At 47.9% G+C, this 21967-nt stretch overlaps 1 long non-coding RNA gene across 1 annotated transcript in view; it reads right to left on the bottom strand.

Moving 5' to 3' along the window:
- The window catches only part of LOC144170508 (uncharacterized), a 511986-nt gene that overhangs the window by 201710 nt on the left and 288309 nt on the right, over positions 1-21967 (bottom strand). The window contains exon 2 of the long non-coding RNA XR_013322624.1: positions 18784-18909. This is a non-coding gene — a long non-coding RNA (uncharacterized LOC144170508). The remainder of the gene's footprint in view (positions 1-18783; positions 18910-21967) is intronic.

Below are 21967 nucleotides of genomic sequence, written 5' to 3'. Positions count from 1 at the left end.
TCTAAAGACTTTACTAGATCAGTAAAGTTTCGTAGCAAAGCAGCAGCGCCCCAAGGTGACGCCAAAAGAGCAACGAAACGGGATGAACACTAGCTATCAGTCTGCGCTGCAAATTAATTCGTTCATGTTTTTTTTTCTGTTTCTTCTATCAGAGTGGACTTCCTTCGCGCGCTTCAGTAAAATTATTTGTTCATTTACGATATCGACTGGCTTGCTGTTATTGACCCTCGTCTCGTCATTCTGCGAATGAATCTGCGAGTGCTAGTTTATGCATACCTTCTTAGTTAAAGAAATGCCGATATATGTTCTCTACGAAACGTCGAATCTATTGCAGTTGCATAAACGAGGTTTCGTCATCGTTGTTCGCACGCAATCGGATGTAACTAACGGCGGTGGCGGCCGTGACCAACCCGCATCCCTTCCCTTAGCGTCACTGTCGTAATTCTTTTGCAAGGTGTACGTGCTCTTGCGAAAGTCAATAAGTGGTTTTGCAAACACAATGCGGGAATGCTTGGGCTAAATACGGCTGCCCGTCGTTGAACCACGATTCTCTTCTGCGCAGGCAGCTAGGCAAAATTCCTAAATTCGGCGGAGATTCACTCCAAGGTATTGAAGTGAAGGCCTGCTTGAGTCATACTCGCGTTGGCTGCTGCTACACGGTTGCGCAGCTTGGCGATAAGCACCTAGCGGCCGCAAACTTTCGCAACAAACAAGGTGCATTTTGCCTGCGACTAGATAAGACTGGCTTGTCGTTATCGATAAGAGCCGCGCAGGCATGCTGCCATGTGATCTACGTTTATTCAAAAGCGCAGTGGGAAGTTAGCACCCGGTTATGGTGGGTTCTTTTTTCCTCCTTAAAATACAAATGGAGCTTGAGAAAATTAAAATAATACGCACGAAGCAGGCATTCTACACGGACCAGAATGTGCTTGGTGGCGAAGCTATGCGAAATGCGCATCAAAGTAAATATTCAGCGTCACTCCTTGAACAAGAATTCGATTTAGCAGAACTTCATACTCTACACCACCCTGAGAAACCCGCGCATGCGCAGAGCTATAAAATCAAGCAGCCCGACAGCGCAACTTGTATCGAAGGCTGTGAACACTATTCGCATTTTCTTTGCATTTCCCCTGTGCACATAGGCGAGTTTGTGCGCTCAGTTGTGGGCAAGATTTTGTGGGTTAGTCAAACGTACAGGGTCGTTTACTCTTGGTGCGAACAATGCGCAGCGTGACCGCGCGTCGAAGCTAAGCGGCCCAGGCGCACAGGGGCTTGGAGCCGGGCTTCGCGTCGTCTGCGAAAGCGCAGGAGCGCGCCGTACTTGCTTTGCGTTTCGGGAAAGCGCATTTCGGGAAAGCGCACTTTACTAATTATGGCACATCGTGTAGTTTCTTCGTGCGACAACTGAGCTCTTGCTCTCTTCAGTGCCACGATCCCAATTAAAAGAATGTATTTTTGCAAATATTTCAGGACTGATTTGGTTCGGGTTATGGGGTTTAACGCGGCAAAATGACTCTGTCTAGGGAGACGCTGTATAGGAGGGCTCCGGATAACCACGCGGGGCTCTTTAACGTACGCTGATACCGCGCGGAAAACAAGCGTTCTTGCATTTCGCCTTTATTGAAGCGCCGACAACTGCTACCAGGATCAAACATGGGTCTGGACTGAGTATAGCCAAGCACCCTAACCACTGCGCCCCCGCGGCGGAGCATTCTCAGGATTTGGCTACACTGTGGAAGTTCAGGCACTCACGGAGCAAAGCTTTATTTTCTGCATGTGCTCTATATATAGCAGATGGCCATATGCCCAGATATGGCGTCTGGCTCGCTTTCTTTTTTTCATCGGTGTGTTCACTTGCTCAGTCTAGCTCGAAGGCGCTTGCGAATTGCTCGATGTGACTTCGAATGTGACCAACAAACTGACGGAAATCGACAACTATTGTCATAAAAAAGAAATCAGAATGCGTTCAGTCCACAATGCAAGCGCTTGTTTATATGTAAAGCATTGTTTGCATTATTAAGCAGGCTGAACGATGATGTATTAATTATAGAGCTGAAATGCCCTATAATGTATCAGTCAAACTCCTGGTCCCCCCTGAAGGTTGTCTGCCCCCACCGATATTTTTTTGTGTCAGGCGGGATGTAGCGCAATGTATAGGCAACATGACTGGTGGTGAATCCAGGTGGTAGAAATTATACGGAGGCGGCCTCTACAACGTCTCTCATAAGCCAAAACCACCCAAACCAGTCCTGAAGTGTGTGTAGCAGTACATGCATTTAGCTGGGATTGAGACACTGGAGGAAGCGCTCAGTTGTCGTACGCAGAAACCACACAACGCGCTGCAGTGAGTGAAATGCGCTTTCCCGCAACGCGATCGCGGCGCTCTAGAACATGCCGAGAGTTAGGCTGTGTTCAGACTACCGACGTAACAGCAATATCGTGCTCTTTGGACGTAAAAAATGGTGTTTCACGAAGTTCGGTTGGCTGAGGTATCAAATTAGGCGTGCTTCACAGCGAAGCAAGCGCAGCGCGCTACCGCGCTTTAACAGACGACAACAAGACACGCCTGCAAGCCCCTGTGCGCGTGCACCGCTTAGCATTGATGCGCGACCGCGGCTTATGCGCTGGCGCTGCGCGGAGCACGGCCACGCTGTGCGGTGTTCACACCAAGAGTGGACGACCCCATATATACATACACACGCGAACAGGGAATCCCATACTTTTGTTAGAATTACCCAGAACGCTTGTTGCATACTGCTATGTGCCACGGTGGTCCGACAGAAGACGACAACGAAGCGCTTCAGCGCACGAGCGATGCGCGTGCAGCTTGTTTTTTTTTTTTTTTTTTTTTTTTTTTTTTTTTGCATTCAGGTTCGGCAACTGGAAGTCAGCGACGCGATGTCTCGTTTCTGCCTAGGCGAGCAGGGGTTGTTGTTGCATGACATTTATTGGAGCCGCAAAAATAAACAAAGAAAATTGTGTGGCATATTCCTAGTCCGGAGAGCCACAGGCCGCTGCCGCTGCCCCAGCCTGGGAGGTCAGGTATGCCTGATCTCCGAGGCGAGCGCCGGTCATCCCGCATTCCCGCTATTCCGGGGAGCTTGGAAAGAGGAGAGGACTCCGGTGTTCGGGGCATTCTCGTACGAAGTGGTAGGTGGTATTGGGTGAGTGGCATTTTGGGCGGCCGTAAGGGTATGTCGGGGGGATATGTAATGCAGGACGGTCGACTTGAAGAAAGCCTGGATTTGAAGCCGGCGTCATAGGCGGCCCTCGCTAGTATTGAGGGATAGTTAGGAAGTGGGTAGACGAGGCCGGTTTGGTGGTAGTATTGCGTATCTGTGTATCTTCTGGGGAAGGGAGGTTTGGGGAAAGAGGGGTCAAAGTCGAGCAATCGGTTTCCGTCGGGAATGCCCCGAGTAAGATTTCGCGGGTGGCGGCGTGAGTCGCCTCGTTCTCCGGGAGGAAGGCGGGTCCTGAAGCCAAGATCACGTGGATCAAAGGAAGAGCCGCTGTGTGTTACTTCACCCCACAGTCCCACAGCTTGCACGCCTTATTCGCCGCATATGCACCCAGAACAGCGGTTTAAGAGAAAACGATACGTGCCGCATCACCCAAGCGCTCCTGGTCAGCGGCATAGCGTACGGCACCCTGTTGGTCTAGCTAAAGCCACAAGAACGAAACAGGATAGATACCGCCATCAGGAAAGCATACAAGGTAGCCCTCGGACTTCCCGCTTTAACTCCCACAGCCCGCCTACTAAAGCTCCGTCTCCACCAACCACACACTTTCAGAGCTCCTAGAAGAGCAGAGAGCCGGCCATCTCACACAGCTACCGCTCACCCCCACGTTGCGCGACGTCGTAACCGAACTGGGCGCATCGTTCCGACAGCGCTCGACGCCCCGACACGCCTCCCTCCTGGAATTCGGGCTCACATTACCGCACCACCCATCCCACGGCACATGCACTCGGTCTACAACGCGGGTCCTTGACGAGAGATCGTGAGACTTCTATTGAAAAAACACGCAGTCAAGCCGGACTACGATACATTGAAGTCGCGAAGTATCAGTACCGACTACAGTCAAACCTCGGTACAACGAACACCACATCAACGAACTTTTCAGATTAACGAGCGTTTAAGAAATCCCACGCCGACTGCTTATAGTTTTAATGTAAAATTATTTCACAGCAACGTACTTCAGAATAGCGAACGTTTCAAAATAACGATCGTTTTATTTAGTTCCGTGCCATGTTAACAACACCTCAGTACTACGAACTCATATTTTCAAGGCCGGAGACTCTTGACGACACGGCAAAGCGCAGCGAAGAAGAGGACGTCTTGGAACTTGCTCCGTGGAATGCGGCAGCCGATGCAAGAGGGAGAAAAAAGGTGAGGAGAAGAGAAAAAATGAAGCATGGGTAGCCTTCTCCGTCCCAAAAGCCGCGGCCGCGCTATTCGCGCTCACCCCAACTTTTTCTACGTTCCGCCGCTGCTCACGTGGCTTGCTGGATCTTCACGGACATCAGCGGAGCTGACAACAGAGGACATTGCCCAGACCGTGAGCGTTCAGGATGAAGAAGTGAAGATGGCAGCGAAGATGGCATGAACAACGATGCCTCTGAGGGTGCCGCAGCAGCACTCGAAGACTACGACGAGCACGCGACGACTGCGGATGTGGTGGACAGCATACAAAAACTCCGCACATGTCCGGGGAAAAACCGCACGGCCACTGATTCACTCCCCAGGAATGTGTAAGAGTTTGAGTCCTTCGTGCTAGGAAGCTTGTGCTACTCGCGCTAGATGAAAATCGCCAACCACTTTAAATAAACGTGCATTGTTTCATGATCACTAGTGCATTTTTTTTGTGAAAAATGACTCCAAGGATGCACTGCTGTACACGTAGGTCGTTTTAGGCATTGGAATACTATTTGTTTTCTTAAATTTTGCGATTTTCACTATAATGACCTTTCAGAATAACGAGCCATTTCCCACGGTCCCCTGAAGTTCGTTATATCGAGATTTCACTGTATACGACTCGAGCTTCACGATCGCTGCACCGCCTGCCGCCGTTCTCCGCGGCGTCTACGGGATGAGCTCTGCGTGGCTGTTAGAGGCTCATGCAGTGTTTTGGTTCTCTTTCGCTTCTTTCCCTTTCCGCGCCGTAAAAAACTTGATATGGTGACGTCTGTAAGCAAATAGCACGCTTGGGGCACTTCAAAAACAGCTGCGTCTTGGAAGAGCGCTCGAACGCCAAAATGAGCTGGACGTGGTTCTGCGCGCTTCTTGGCCGTTCTTACGGGCGACGGCGACGACAGCAGCATATCACCACTGTCACCCCCGAATAAGTCAGCACAAGTGATTTCTATTGTCGCTCCATTAGATCTGATACTGGGATAATGAGCGCTGTCTTTCGTTTTGCAGCGCGGACAACGAATGCACCTTTGTTTCGAATATATACGTCGTAGAAAAATATGATTCGGGGGTGTAATTACCCAATACCTGAGAATAACTTGTGCCTTTTATGGGAATATAAGCCACACGAAAGTGTTAAGTGTATTCCAAGGCTGCACGTCGTTAAATTAATGTCGGCCCACTCACGCCTTATAGCAAGAACAGAGGAAAGTTAATGAAACCACTTTGAAATATAGATGGTCTGCAGGTCCAGAAGAAACAGAATAGCCCGGGGAATTAAAAAAAAACCGTTCAGCTTCGGAAATGCTAAAGACGTCCGTCTGGTAGAGCTGACCAGACAAGAGAGAGAGAGAGAAAGAACTTTATTCTGGAGCTGTGGGGTCAACGGCGAGTGGTGACCAGCGCTTGAAGGGCGCCGGTGACCTGGGCTGCTCGTTCAGCGAGTCCTTGCTGGACCCGCGGATCCGAGCTACCTAACGCCGCCTCCCAGTGCTCCACACAAGAGATGAGAGGGAATGAGTTCTGAGGGCATTGCCAAATTATATGAGCAACTGTTTCGTGGGCTCCACAGTCGGGACATTGGGGAGAGGGAAATACAGATGGATAAATTGCGTGTAGTCTGGCGCGACAGGGGAGGGTATTGGTTTGGAGAAGGCGCCAGTACCGTTCCTCGGTAATAGAGAGTGACCAATGGGGTGGAGGGTAGCGCCGGCGAGAGAGGCGGTAGTGGCAGGTAATTTCCTGGAAAGTCAGAAGGCTGTCGCGGGTTGATTGGGCTCCGTGGGAAGGGGTGCGACCTGGCGCAGCTCGGTGGGTTAGCTCTCGAGCTGCAAGGTTAGCCGCTTCGTTTCCTTCCAGCCCCGCATGGGCAGGAGTCCAAACCAACTCCGCATGGGAAGTGGGAGGATTTTGAAGGAGAATTTTGAGAGCCTGCGGGGAAATAATCCCCCGGGCGAAATTTCGAATGGCCGTTTTCGAATCGGAGATAACAATTGTTGGGGTAGGCCGATGAGTCAGCGCTATTGCAATAGCCGCCTCTTCCGCCGTGGCAGGAGAGCGCGTTCGGATAGTGAGTGAATGGTAAGAGGTTGCGTTTGGATCAAAGATGGCGGTGACTGCGTAGGCGTTGTGATGGGTATAACTCGCGGCGTCCACATAGGCGGTGGACTGGCCCATGGGGTATTTGCGGGCTAGAACGCGTGCGCGATGTTCACGGCGTTTAATATTGTGCTCCGGGTGCATATTGCGGGGAATCGGCCGCACGAGCAGGAGATTGTGCAAGTCGGGTGGGATGTAGACTCTGGAGTCAGTAACAATCGGTGCATGAAGCCCGAGCGACTCTAGGATGTATCTGCCAGTAGAAGTGGTAGAAAGGCGGGAAAGTTGACTGACTGAATGAGCTTCTATGAGCTCTTCAGCTGTGTTGTAAATGCCGAGGCGTTCCAGTTTGGCAGTGGAAGTACTTTGAGGGAGTAAAAGCGCCGCTTTGTATATTTTTCGTATGAAGCAGTTGATTTTAGACAGCTCCGTTTTACTTGAGTTAAGGTACGGGAGGGCGTACGTCAGGCGACTGAGCACGAATGCTTGAACCAGCCGGAGGCGCTCAAATTCCGTCATTCCTTTGTTTCGAGCTGTTATGCGGCGGATGAGGCCAATAGTTTGGTTGACTTGTGAGGTGAGTTGAGAGATATATTGCGTATTGGCTCTGTTGCGCTGTATGGTCAAACCGAGGACTTTAAGAATAGGGACACATGGTATGGGATTATTTTGTATTCGTATAGTTATGTCTGTAGTGGAGCGTGACCGGCGGGGGGCAGGGAGGGTCAAGAGCTCCGACTTACTTGGGGAGCATTCAAGACCGGCCAGTGCCACTTCTGCTACGACGATGTCTGTGCCTGACTGAAGCGCCTCCTCAATTTGTGCAGCACTACCCCCGGCGCACCACAGAGTAATATCATCAGCATATAGACTATGTCTAAGATGTGGAATTTGAGCTAAACGCTTAGGGAGATTAAGGAGAGCCAGATTAAAGAGGAGAGGAGAAAGGACTGCACCTTGAGGGGTACCAAAGGAGGGCATGTGAATGGTGTCCGATACTAAATCACCGATGTGAATCACGGCAGTACGATTAGTAAGGAATTCTTTAATATAAGTATAAACCCGTTGCCCGGGGTTACACGTTGCCAAATTTTGGAGTATAGCTCGGTGTGAAACTCTGTCGAAGGCTTTGGTGAGATCTAGTGCTAGAATAGCAGCTGTATCTACTTTGGAGGCCGGGACAATGATCTCATGTTGAAGTTGCAAAAGGAGATCCTGTGTCGAAAGACCCTGCCTGAAGCCTAGCATGGTGTGGGGAAGTGCATTGGTTTTGGTAAGATGTTGAACTAAGCGGGCATGGATGATGTGCTCAAGAACTTTCCCTACGCATGAAGTGAGGGATATTGGGCGGAGATACTCCAATTTCAATGGTTTGCCCGGTTTAGGTATTAGGGTTATTTTAGCGTGCTTCCACGAAGGAGGCAAAGTGCCTGTGGTCCAATAGAGATTATAGTACTGTGTGAGGATGTAGATGGAGTTGTCGTCTAAATTTCGAAGAAGGGCAAGATGGTTACACCATCTTGCCCAGGTGCTGATCCAGGCCTAATCTTCATGAGTGCCGCTCTGACTTCCGTTTCGGAGATTTCTCTGTCTAAGTCCGGATTATTATCGCCCGTGTATGACGGCAGCTCCATGGTATCCCCTTCAGCTATGTAGAGAGTACGAAGACGGTCTAGGAGTTGTGCATCTTCACCGGGAAATTGTTGAATAATTTTCATGAGCCGATTATTGGTAGCTATTCGTGAGTGACTGGGATCTAACATGTGTTTAAGGAGGGACCAAGTACGCCTCATGCTGAGATTACCTTTCATCTGTTCACATACCTGGCCCCATTGGGCACGAGCAAGTTCAGAGGTATAAGTCTATATCGTTGCAGCGAGAGAGGTTAACCTAACTTTAAGGCGCTTATTATGTTTCTGCTTACGCCATCTACGCTGTATGCTGCGATAAGCGTCCCACAGATGATACAGGCGGGCATCTACTAATTCAGCAGGTATTTCGGGGTCTACGGGATTGTCGTGAGTGCGTTTGTTATCGAGAATTTGGCTGACCCAGGTATGATACGATTCAGAGGATATTTCAGGGGACTCTGACACTGCACAGGTTTTCCTAAAGGCATCCCAATCTGTCAGGTATTTCTGTCGGGGTCGGCGCAAGATTTCAGATTGGAGGCGTAGATCGAGTCGTATAATGAAGTGGTCGCTGCCGAGCGTATGTGGTGTGCAGAGCCATTTAACTTCTGGGATCCCGCGTGAGAAAGTAAGGTCCGGGGAAGTATCTTTTTGCACGCTATTGCCAATTCTTGTGGGGGTGGAGGGGTCGGACTCGATTGTAAAGCGCTGACCCTGGGTGAGCTCCCATAAGAGACGGCCCTTGCGGGTAGTGTGTGTGTAACCCCAGGCTGTGTGGGGGGCATTGAAATCACCTAATACGAGCAAAGGGTGAGGTTGCGAAGCTTGAATAGCAAGGTGAAAAAGTTGCTTGAATTTGTGTGAGTGCGCACGGGGGCTACTGTACACGTTGAGAATATACAATCGGGAGGCTTTGCGCTTGAGGGGGTAGAGGACAACCAAATCATGTGGAACATCAATGCTGTCAAATTGTGAGCGTTCACCGGGAATATTACGTTGAACCAATACTGCAGTGTATGGGTTATCCGGAGATTGGAAGGCCTGATAGCCCATCAATTTGACGTTAGATCCAGGTTCTTGTAGTGCTATGCGAAATGCAGTTCTATTTCGCAAGGCAGCGGGGGGGGGGAGGGGAAGGAGGGGGAGGGAGGGGGGGGGGGCGCTTAACGATCTTTGTGTACAAGTGTGGACAGAAATGCGAAATTAAGGAATGAACGCTTTAGTCATCACAAACCAATGCTGCGCGTTAACTTTCCTTTGTTTTTCGACTTCTATGACCCGCTGATCACTCGGCGGACGCATTTTTTCAAGTATACAGGGTAGGCAGTTCACAAGCGATAAAAGGTCTCGTTCGAATAGTGTGGTGCCTGATAAGGTCATCAGATTTCAGTTTGTTCAAGATTCTGCAGGATCCCTGTGTCGTATGATGACGTTTCGAAGAACCGCTTAGTCGCGGACACGGATTACTCTATAAGCCCGTCCGCTCGCTGCTCACGAAGGATATAATAATGGTTGTGAGCGCTCACCTCACGACAAGATGACCCAGCATTATATTTTTTGTAGTGTGCTGATTCCAGAGTATAATTGTGCAAGATCCATCTTTTTTTTTTCGTAGAATGTTGGGGAAATTTATTGCACATTGGCTTGTCCAGTGTAGTCATCAATATCTGAGGTATGATATTGGCAAGCATAACTGGCGTTCGGTCAGGTATGAGTGCTCCGCTAGATTATATGTAAGCACACAAAACCTATTTACATCGTAGTGTAAGCCGCAGCATGACCATCTGAGGAAATCCTGCTAAAGGAGACACTGTTAGTAAACTTCAGAGCAGTGTAATGACAATCACATCCATGTATATGCTGGTTTCAAAGGCTTGGCTTAGCCTGGTTCAGTTTTGGTTTCGCTTGGTTAACCTTTGATGTAGCTGTATTGCCGACCACGGCTCACAGCCGTTCGGTCCCGTGCAACGCTCACAAAAGGAGGCCCGGCCTCACTCTCATTCACGGCGAACACCCGTTCCTCATTGCCGGGCGGAAGTCAAGTCACGTAGCCCGAGACGACCCAGCGGCGCATGCGTGGGAGGCTGCGGGGGTGGTCAGCTGGCTATCAGCTGATCGGCCGCATCCGCCGCGGGCGCCACCGCTAGTTGAGGAGACCGAGTTATAACGGGGCCTGGTGCGCAGCGCCGAAAAGGGGCCCGGCGTTTCAAAGGGTTTGTCACAGGGGGTATGTCTGCGGTAAAAAGGTGAACACTTGCATCCGCGGCGAAGCCGCAGGACGAGAGTTTAAAAGCAGCGCCGACAGTGGGGAGCGGGCCACAGCGTCCCGCTGCTGCTTTCGAAACTGGCCGCTAGGGGGATTTCAGTAGCGCCCCTACAGGCAGTGCTCGAGGTGTATAGCGCACGTGTTGATCGCCATAGATTCCGCCGCAACGACCTTGGCGTCCGCATATACCGCAGGCACAGACATGCACAACCGCGGTCGAAGGGAACAGAGAGCTATCGCCGTATGTGGCCACCACAACCTCGAGCGACGCAGTAACCATCATCACAGACTCACAGCAGGCCTGCCAAAGCTATCAAGTCCGCTGCATCTCTCGTTCCGCACTGAAGTTGAGGGGGTCCTACAAACAATATGCCGTGTATTTTCTGCTTGCTTCACTGCAAGTGTCGTCGAAAGACGACAGTCGTTTGCCGCTTCTGCCGCGTAGCTCCTTTTCCTCCCCGCTCCCTCCCCACACGTTCTTCCACTTATTGATTGTAGGGTTTAACGCACCGACGCAACACAGGCGATGAGGCGCGCCGTAGTGGAGGGCTCCGGATTAATTTTGACCACCTGGGGATCTTTAACGTGCGCCGAAATCTCGTACACACGGGCGTTTTTGCTTTTCGCCTCCATCAGAAAAGCGGCCGCCGCGGCCGGGAAAAGAACCCGCGACCTCGTGCTCAGCAGCGCACGTTCTTCCCCTCCTCTCTCGCCCCTCTCAGGATAAGTTGAAAGGAGGTTTGTTTAATGCAATTCAATTTTACCGCCTTTGCACTGCTGAAACAGCGCGATCGGGAGCACTGTTCTTTTTGTGCCTGCTTATATCTCGCACTATTTCGAGCCTTTCTGGGCCATTTTCCAACGCATTGATTTTCAAGGGAAGGTTGTATTGACTGACTTATGTCGTACAAGCTCGTGATGGTGTTCCGAAAAACCAAGCCCCTCAAAAAAAAAAAGAAAAAAAAAGAAAGAAACGTTTGCTGTAGTCGAAATCCAACCTTGGTTCCTCTCGTTATCAAGTCGACATCTATTAGAATGCGTCATTTGGACTCTGTATTCATATGCAAAGCGTTGGAGGAGATCCTTGTGCTGCATCGTTGCCACGGACGTCGCCGTTTCTAGGCCTCACTGCACGTCGGGAGATGAGCGGCTAATTTGTAAGTTGCCGAAAACTATAGCGTGACAGCAGACACGCCAGCGGAAGTGAATCTGTATGCGGTGAGATGCTGAGCTAATTCTCTATGTGATTAAAAATTAAAAGGAATTAAACGTTAGAAGAATTCTTGAACGAGACGTTTCAAGATTGTTTTAACGGGGCGAAACCGTTAATCACGTTCGAAGCAAAACATTCAAAACTTGTATTAGCACTGTTATTTTAATTAAAAAGATACGTGGGCGTAATTTTTGCAAGAACTAACAAAAACGCGCACAGAACAATATTTTAACCATCAAATACAAAACGGCTTCGCGATCAGGCCTACAGCTCGTGGCTCCAGCACCAACCCAAACAGTAACAAAATGTCCAAACAGATGGCGCGGCAGCCGTTTGAACGCGGGGAAATTGCATTTAATTCAGCAACGCTCGACGCGTTTTAATGGGAAAACAGAGCGAGGAGAGGATCAGCCTGAGAGGTTGGCGACGGAGAGAATAGAGCATTTACATGGCTTGGGCTGCAGGAGATGCGCGGCCGATTTTTTGGGCCGCGCATCTGCTCCGTACGCTGCAAACTACATTCCAAACCCAACATCACATATTTCTGTGGGAAGCTGGACCTTACCGAAATTATCGAGCTCAAAGAAGAATACAGCTACATCAGTGATAGAGAGTTGAATAACCTGACAATAACAGTTCGCTGTGCGCGAAATAACAGAGAAAAGGTGGTATACAAAAATACTACCGCAGTGGTATAGAAGCTTAAGAAGTCGGGTGCTGATCTCAACCATTTTGAAACTGTTGTTGTTCCAGACAGCCGGACGTAGCTGTAAGAAAAATGGGCACTTTCTCACAAACGGCTCGAGAAAGTGGGTTGCGTCAGTGCTTTGCTCATTGAGCACTCGTGCTTTTTTTTTAATTCGCCAGAAGGGTTACTAACTTGTCCTTTTGCTTAAGGAATTTTGCTGTTTTTTTGCGTACTTTAGCGCTTTTTTTGTTGATGTACGGCAATTTGCTGCCCATCCACTGCAGCGCACAATTTATTCACATTTGTCACAGATGACCGAGACGGGCCGTTGCCTACTTTGCAAAAAGGTTGCAGATTTAGAACGTGTTCTGCCTTGAAAAGCCAAGCGACTGTTGCAAAACTCGTCTGCCTTCGCTTTTTCGTCATCGTCCATGCGCTCCAAAACGATACATATTTTTTTAGATATTAATATTATCGGTTTAGTGGCAGCTGGCGTGGGTGACTTGCAGTAGCAGTGCACGCTTTAGGGACACGTCCACGTGCACTTTATTTTGGCGCTCGATCGTTCTTAAGGATTCGTTGGACCAGGAATGTGAAACCTCATGAATAATCGGCCTTCTAATGGTGGTCCTCTCCTCACACAGACGTCCATTCCACTGAAAAAAAAAATCAGCCTAGCACGACATTTGTGTTGGCAGAAATTTTGCGCAAAAAACGTGGGTGATTTTGACCGAGTTCTTAGTTGGGTTCATTGGGTTAAAAGAAAACGAAAGGTTTATAAAGGGCAGTAGCCGTTTATTACTTTTCAATCTAGAAATCCCACCTTCCATAGTTTTTTCGGTGTTTGTTCGGCGACCAATGAACTTTGAATTCATTTGCTTTTCACACTCTTCAATTTTTCCGTGAAACAGAACGTTGATTGATTGATTGATTGATTGATTGATTGATTGATTGATTGATTGATTGATTGATTGATTGATTGATTGATTGATTGATTGATTGATTGATTGATTGATTGATTGATTGATTGATTGATTGATTGATTGATTGATTGATTCTGGGGTGGGGTTTAACGCGCCGACGCTACACAGGCGATTAGGCACGCCGTAGTGGGGGGCTCCGGATTAATTTTGACCACCTGGGGATCTTTAACGTACGCCGAAGTCTCGTACACACCGGCGTTTTGTTTTGCGCCTCCATCAGAAAAGCGGCCACCACGGCCGGTAATCGAACCCGCGTCCTTGTGCTCAGCAGCACAACGCCTTTGTTACTGAGTTACCGCGGCGGGTGTGAAACACACGGGACGTGCAAGTCACAAAACGCACTGAGGGACCATCTCCGAAGTCGGTGAGCCGGAACGTGAATTGCGCCCAGGGGAACGTGCATACAAAACGTTCGTGCAACTAACCCGCATGGCGATAAGTAAAGTTGGGGACTGTGCTAATCGCTAGGTGATCGCGCAAGTAATATCGTTCTTTTACCGCTGGTAGTCTGATGTAAGTTTCAACTTTGTTAGTCTTTTACCGCTGGTAGTTTCAACTTTGTTATATTCCCTTGAAATACGACTACCCGTCTTTAGACACGCTCCTAATCAGGTTGTCGTCATTGCGGAAAAAAGTTTAGTTAAAGAGTATTTAGAACCTCGAGAAGGCTAAATGTGACTCGCAAGAAAATTTTGTGCCTCAAATATTTGTTGTGATATTGTTAAAAGGTTGCTGCCAATTGCAACTCGTAAATGCTACAACTATATTCTTAGGTGGGTAGAGCGTCAGCGTCTCAGTAATTAAGTGAGTTATGTCATCAGAGAGACGTTGAAACTAGCCTCAAATCTGCCTAATGCTCAATTACACTCTTCAGATTAAGTGTAGGCCACGAGTTCGAGAGGAATGTGAGAGCGATAGGAGGTTCAATGGAATTAAATAGGGTTTAACCGACGTCTCAGCCTTCCTCTGTGGACCTAAATCCAGGTGAGGTTGATTTAGAGGTTGTCTTGAAAAAATAGAGCTGAACCTTCACCTCTGTGCCTGAAAGAGAGTACACGAAAATGAATGCGCACAGATGGATAAAGTCTGGTCGGGTCCACGAAACTGCTCCCTGCTTAAAAAAAATAAAGAGAAGGGTAACTACAGCGCGGAGTTGTGTTGCAAACAATACGATATAGCCATTCAGTAAAAATATAAAAATGTTCCTAGCTACACTCAACTGAAATCTAAACATGACGTCGAGGATCGGACTAATGCGCTTAAAATACGCGCTTGTAATACAACAAGCGATGACCACTGGAGACATTTGTAGGGGTGATTGTAATGGTTTCTAAGACGATATCGAGCTCGGAAGCATTGAAGCAGCGCGTATTGTGTGCAAGATGCTGCGTAGGGCAACCAAGAGCCTGCAGCGTTTAACTTCACCGAAAAGCACGGGTCCCGGTTGGCCACTCTATTCTGGGTGTGGCATTGCCTAGGTCACCATGAAATATACACGGGAGAGGGGAAGGAGGCATGACGACGCATATGCATTCTCGATAAAGGAATGGATAAATCTTTTAATCTTTTCTACCAACAAGGAACACACGACATCATCATCCCCATTTGCTAACCCCATTTTTTGCGAGAACCGATGCCTTTATGTATTCTTTTTTTTCGCGACCAGTGTCAGACTGGAACAAGTTATGCGAACCTCATTTATTGTAACATATGTAGAATGAAGTGTATTGTTTTTGTTTGGCGTAAGTTACTACTTGTGTTGTAGAACAAAGTGTAATGTAGTGTTGTAGAACCAGGTGTGTTGTTGCAACGCATAGCGAAGTGTATTGTGGTGTACAGAACGAAACACATTGTTGTTACATAACGAAGTGTATTGTAGCATGTAAAACAAAGTTTCATTTTCGTATGATGTACGTCATTACTTTTGTGGTATGCGTGACGTGCCCTTCCTGCTTGGACCCCTTAGGGTCCGCAGTATGTATTAAACAAACAAATAAATAAATAAATAAATAAATAATGGATGTGGCAAGACGTACGTTTATACTGACTTTTCAGTAGGAGAAAAAGGAATTGTGCAGAAATTCAGATAATTATCTACTAATGTGTAGCATTCTTATACCGCTTGTCTTGAGTGGGAGTTTTTTACAGCCAATTTTTTTTGTTTTCTTTAAATCCTGTCCGACCAATTATATCCATTTATGCTATTATAACGATTACATTTGGAACTTTCGCGAAATCTGCATTATTTTCGAAATGCAGGTCGTTACACGGTCCTGGCTGTGGGGGTGCCCAGCGAAGAAAATGCTACGCATTAAAAGCCCAGTTTAAAAATTGGTCCCGCATTACGACAGACGAAGCCCCCGCCGCTGATACCCTTTCAATGAAAAAAAAAACAGAAATAAGTTTAGACAAAAAAAAAACGGGCGGAAGTGGGGGGGGGGGGGGGGGGGAGGAGGGCGGCACCACGTTTATTTCATTCACATCTAGATGACCGCAGTGCGTTCCTCCATTAATGGCCATACCAATGCTCCTTCATGCCGTCTAAATACCGCTTAACTCGGCAGCTAGGCCCTGGAGCTGACCCTTACGGGTGTCAATGCGTACCGAACGCGACAGTTCGGATGCAAAACGCTGTAGTAAAGCAAATTAAGCTCGCAAGATGGCCTGGATGATTGTTGCATTTGTTATAAAGGACAACTGGCATGCAAAAACCGATTACTGCACTGGCGAGAACCTCGATAACTTCAACTCTACATAGCGATTATTCCTCAAGCGAACTTTCTACTCATCCTGATCACTTGTTCGAGATGAAACCTTTCAGAGCGTGTTTCGAAACTCGCGTCCGTTTTCTTGCTTTTTCTTCCTTAATAGCCGTTTTCCTCCTGCGCTCCCTGCTGTACCATGTATAGCCCCTGTATGCTCCTTAGGCAAAGGCCTTATTTCTTATTCACTTCACTATGCCAGCTGCACGTGCTCAGCATTGATGAATGCAGGAAAGTAGTGACTCTGTTTTCAAAGAGAAGTACAACCAATTTATCGCCCGCTCTGCAGTCACGAAAATCTTACATTGCTGTCATGCGTAAGGCATCCGATATTGGCGCTTACTTTCTTCTATCCGCTTTTATTTCTTTAGAATGTGCGTTTTTCTGGAATGCATAAGTGGAAAACTTTTGTGGCCTTGTATAACATACAAAGCGCCGTCTTCCCGCGCAGAATGAACCCGGCCAAGCGACACACTGGCCTCTCTTTTTCGTAGCTTGTTTGTAGACCTCTCAGAACTTGAAGGTGTTATATATTATCTAGGTGTCCCGGCGCATACAGTATCTATCGTTTTCGTTGAAGCAACCTCGCAACGGGTGAACTTCGGAGTGAGGCAGCGCGCCTCAACCTTTCATGCGTGTTGATATTCAAAAGTTTCGATGGGTGAACGCAAAGCCACTCCCGGCTGCATCTCACAACGCAGCTTTGCTTGCCACAATGTATCTGCTTTCTTTCTACTCCAGGTCGACGTTTTCGGAATGGAATGAATGTGTTCTTGTTCAGATGTAGGGTGTTTGCTCGTGCGATGCCCCTGTAATCAGGGATTTTATTTTGGCGGCTGTGGACTGGAAGTTGGCATGCCTTTTAGAATGGGCAAATGTGCTTCGGTTGTTCTGCTACGTGGACAACTTCCAAATCATCCTCGGAGGTGCTGGGTTAAGGATGAGAAAGGTATACGATTGAGTCAGGCGAAGTAAAGGCAGGAGGGGAGATGGCAGAGGATAGAAAACGGAAGGATGTAGAGGGGATGGAAAGAACGCGAGGGGAAAGAGGGGAAGAAAGAGGGGGGGGGGGGGCACGGAAAGGAGAAACATGGTGAGCGCTAAACATTTCAGAGTACGCCGCGCAGCATGACCTGACGTACCGATGTCAATTGATCGCCGATGTCGTGATGCCGCATCGTTCAATGACATAAAGTTATTTTCACTCAAATACGTTGAAATGGGTTAGTCGTGTCTTATGAATGGCATTATTCATTATGAATTAGACTATTCAGCGCAGTATAACTAATACGCTCCCGTCATATTCGTGGCCCACCGACACACAGGGGGCCGGTTACCACAAAACACCCTGGAATCTCTCCGTCTGCGTCCGCGGCTGAACCTTCCGGAGGAAAATAACCAGCGCTATCCGCCGTTTGGCTTATACGACGAGACCTGTAGAACATTGCAGTTGGCAGGGGACTGATAGCATGGCGCTGCTGCCACGGCACCGCAATCCGTCTTCCGCTGGTACTTAGAAAGGGGAGCTTTCTGTAGCTCTCCTCCCAGTTTTCCAGGGTGCTGTTGCTGCTTTCTGGCAGGCGCACCGCCGGGTTTATCTTCTACCAGATAACGCTGGCCCCCGCGTATCGCGCCCGTGGGTGCAGAAAAATACTGGCGGCGGGAAGCCCCAGTTGATGCGTGTATTACGTTCTCTGCGTTTGGAACTGGCGGCTTCTAAACAGCGTGCTGCCCAGCAGGAGTGTCTTCGCTGTGCAAACGGGGATGTAAACGTCGCGGTCGATGTGGACCAAATGGTTACGGCCTTTCTGTGCGACGAGGACATCCACGTTTACCGTAGAGGCCCGCAGGGGGTGATGTTAGGGTACAGGAACAAATGTCAGGCTTCGCTTTACCTCGATTGCCCCCTGTATGGGGGATCGACCTTTTTTTTTTTTTAATATTCCTTTCGGCTTTCTTTTCTTGCTCATTTTTCCGTTTTCCACATGCAGGATAGAAAACACGGCTCTAGCTGGGTCAACATTCCTGTCTTTCTATGATCTCTTTCCTCGTCCTCGTCCTCGTTTGCAGGTAGAGCGCAGTCGGTCTGCTGACAAAGAGGGACACGCCACCTGATATCTTCTGGAAAACTCGGTGAAAAATGATAGTCTCATTTATTCTTTGTTTCCCACAAAACCTACATTCTTTTGAAAAACCAATCATTATTAGTCTAACTTTCCCTTAATTACTCTCGCTTCCGTTCGTTACAACTAATAATATGCAACGAAGATGTGAAATCGATACCGAGCTACCATAGACGAGCTTGGAAGAGCCCCTTCTGGCTCGAAATTATTCTCCAAGTCTTAATGCCAAGTTTTACTGAACTCTCCTTTTTTCTGAGAAGAGCAGCAGCCAAATACAAACTTGTAAGTGGTTTCGCCGGCTGGGAACTACTTAGAGGTAGTCAAACAGCTGAACGTTTTCGTAGGGTGAAGAGGTGGGTGTTAACGATAGCTGCAAACAGGGTATGGATCTGCTTAAAAGGAGGAAACCACAGGGTAAAAAAATACCCGCCGAGCGATTAAATTGCAGGCCAAATAAAAGTCAATGTGAACCTCAAAGTTCAGTCACAACTGGTAAGTTATGTCGCCGTACAGCGCACGTCGCTTGAGGAGGATGCATGACCGCAGGAAAACCGCAGGTGTTCGTTGATTGCGTTGTAAAAGGTGCGGGAGGCTTCGAGGCCACTTACCTTAGAAGATGCTGTGGCAGCCCCGGGATCTGTCTGTGCAGACACAACGGCCCGACTAGTCTGGACGAAGCGAGCAGTTCGGTGCCATCGTTATTGGACAGGCTCGCTCTGAAGTTGGCCGAAGCTCTGTAAACACAGACACAGAAGAAATCCGTTAACATAAAGCTCCACAGGCACTCTGCGAAGAACTTCCCCCTCGATAGAATTTGGGATCGACAGGTGGTGTCAGGAATAATGTAAAGAAAGCCGGTTTTTAGTTATTGTAACAGCCACCATTTTTTGAAGATCATAAGACATAGCGCTGGGGGTTAGCTCCGGCACCGCTGTTCCCGGAAAATACAAAAAAAAAATACCTCACGCGTGTTGCTTTGTTACGTTTTGATCCCGAAGAAGACGGTATGTCAACGAAACGAACCACATTTCATTTCTGGAAGATGCATTTGATCCAACAAAGCCCCTAGGTGCTGGGGTAAACAACCAAAAAAAAAAACGCCAAACTAGATACCGCTGTTTAAGAGACAATCACCGCTTTTAGTAAGTACTCCAGAAGCGCTGATAAAAATTTTACATGAGCTCGTTTTCCACAACGCTTGAATGAACTACAGGGAGTCTTCAATGTCACAATATAACGTACAAAACGACCGAAAAAAAAAACGTTTAAAACAAACACGCGGGAGTTCAACGAGGCACGTTCCCAAAAACGCTAGCGCCAGGCAGCGCGCCTGCGTAGAAAGGAATAAAAAACAACTCAGCCGCAGCAAATTACTAAACTAACGACTGTGAGAAATTAATTCAGGTGGCAGCGCGCGCCGAAACCTCGCGCATTCATATCCGGAGTGGCTGAAGAAGCAGACCTAATTTAGGGAAGAGGAGAGGCTTACGTCCTGTGAACACGCACTCAAATAAAGCGGCGCGGCTGGGCTCGCGGGCGCTTACAATGACGTCGGGCCATGCATAGAATCATCCACTCTTAACGTGAACTCTAGAGCACTTGCGTCTGTGCTTTGCGCTGGGCTGCCGAGCTGACTTGCAGCAGACGACACCTACGTCTTTCTTCAGGCGAGCACTGCGTTCAGCTTATAAGTGCCGGTGGCGTACGTTCGTTCGTTCTGCAGGGCAACCTCCGGTCACCCCGCTCCATCAAGAAAGGCGGTGCTTAACCCGCACACTCAAGAACATGTTTTTTGCTCCACCGTAGGGCTGATATCATTACGCCTTCGCGAACCTTTTACCGAAATGTCATGCCATCCTACGCCACCGTAGTCGCCTTTATACGTTTTTTTTTAAAGAATAGAACGACAAAAAAAGAATACTACATAAGAAGCGTTTTAATTTTTCAAAATATGCGCCCACTTGCCCGAGAATGACTTTAGATGAAGGGCGGTCATACGCGTCAGCTTCACCACCGCACTGTTCATTGTGCGGGTGAGCACATTTCACAGGAACGACACAGACTGCTGCAGTTTCGTCGTCGGTCCACATTCGTGTAATGTACGGGCGTATGAGCGCGTAAAACAGGTCGTAATAAAACCGTCTACATATCCATGTGCGCACGCTGTGCGCTAATGATCGGGACATTGAGCATCCGGGGCTTTTAATAACACGCTGCATGTTTGATTAGTGTTGCGATGGAACTGTCTAACAATGGTTAAGACTTTGGTTATGACTCGTCTAACCCAAGATGGACTCTCTGACTAATGCATTAGGTCTCAGTCGCACTGACGGTTTCGTTTGCGTTTTCGGAATAAATACACGGAGTAGCCTATCGTAAAATTACCACATGGGATATCGAGTTCGTTTTACTGTTCACACGCTTCGGGGATGAAAGATTGCACGAAGCGAGTTGCGAACATCGCTGGTTCACCGGACATTGTAAATGAGCATGGACCGCAGCCGCATCTCCTATTGCACATTCCAAAAAAGGGATGTTGCTGGGAACTTTCTCCACGGTGCTAGCACGTCCGTTACGTTCATGCGGTGTATGGTCTTTTCACACCTACAATTGTGTACTGTTCCGATACATGTGCGCTCCACGTTCCGAGATAAACAGCTCCGTTTTTCCTCGGTTTTTTTACACATTTCCGGGAACGAAATGGCTTGTTTGGTGACATATCAGTCGCACCACTCATCACTAAGGAAAGTAATCTTTACGCTTTCCTGAAATCGTTAGAGGTTGGGATTTGCCTCGTTGATACACACGATTTACTAGGGAATAAACTCGTACTAGAAAATTACTACATTGTCATAGGTATGTAACTGCAAACAACGCATTCGCTAAACGTGGCAGGTATCCTTCCCAACGTCTTTCTGAGAGTGGCTTGTACTCAAATAGCCCCTCTTACGCCCCCCCCCCCCCTCCCCCGCGAATGGAGTAACAATGTATTCACAAGATAATTTGGCGTTTACAACCACGAACTTGCTGCTGGCCAAAAATTATCGACCTTGAATTAAAAGAAATACCCTGAAATCTCGCTCCATAGCCGCTTATATCTCGGAAAAAGATCTTCCTTAATTGCCTAATTTATCTGTAGGCGGATTATAATACTACCTTCTTTAGCGAAAAGCGAAAATCTTCGATGCATGGGATAACACATAATAAATAAAGATAATACACCAATAGAAGGGCCTGAAGGCTAACTAGAACAACGCCTGGCTCGGTATTTCCGTCAAGGTTCGACAAGATGTTTCTGAAGAAAAGGAAGTTCATTTAGCCGAGAGCATATTTACATGACTAAATACACAGAAGGTGGTCCCAGAGCGTAAAGCTGAAGGGGAGCCTTCTATTAACGAATAAACCGACAAAACCAGTGCAGCAGTAAAAACAGCAGTGAAAATTGTACCAAAAGTTAGTGTGGAGCACAACTCGGGAATTTTTTGTGTATTTTTCACATGATCACCATGCAACGATGAACAGCGATTGTGAGTGATAATATTACAAAAATAATGAGAAGATGAACAGGTGAGGGGTTTAATAGCAAATACAGCATGAAGACATAGGATTCAAGAAATTTAACAAACTATTCCTTGTTGTTCAGTAAATGTTCAAATATATTTTTTAAAAGCTTGATAAACGCGGCGGTTGTTTGATTCCTATCGGGAGAGAATTCCGGTTATTGACAGCCACAATAGCTTGCCAGTGATAGCTGTATACGTAATAGGTGCGTATTTTAGAATTAAGTTCCTA

The sequence above is a fragment of the Haemaphysalis longicornis genome, unplaced genomic scaffold (assembly GCF_048455015.1).
Source record: "Haemaphysalis longicornis isolate Haplotype H1 unplaced genomic scaffold, Haemaphysalis longicornis Haplotype H1 scaffold_1, whole genome shotgun sequence".
In the NCBI taxonomy this organism is placed as follows: Eukaryota; Metazoa; Arthropoda; class Arachnida; order Ixodida; family Ixodidae; genus Haemaphysalis; species Haemaphysalis longicornis.
Note: the sequence above shows the minus strand (reverse complement) of the source record. Positions and strands in the feature narration are given on the sequence as shown.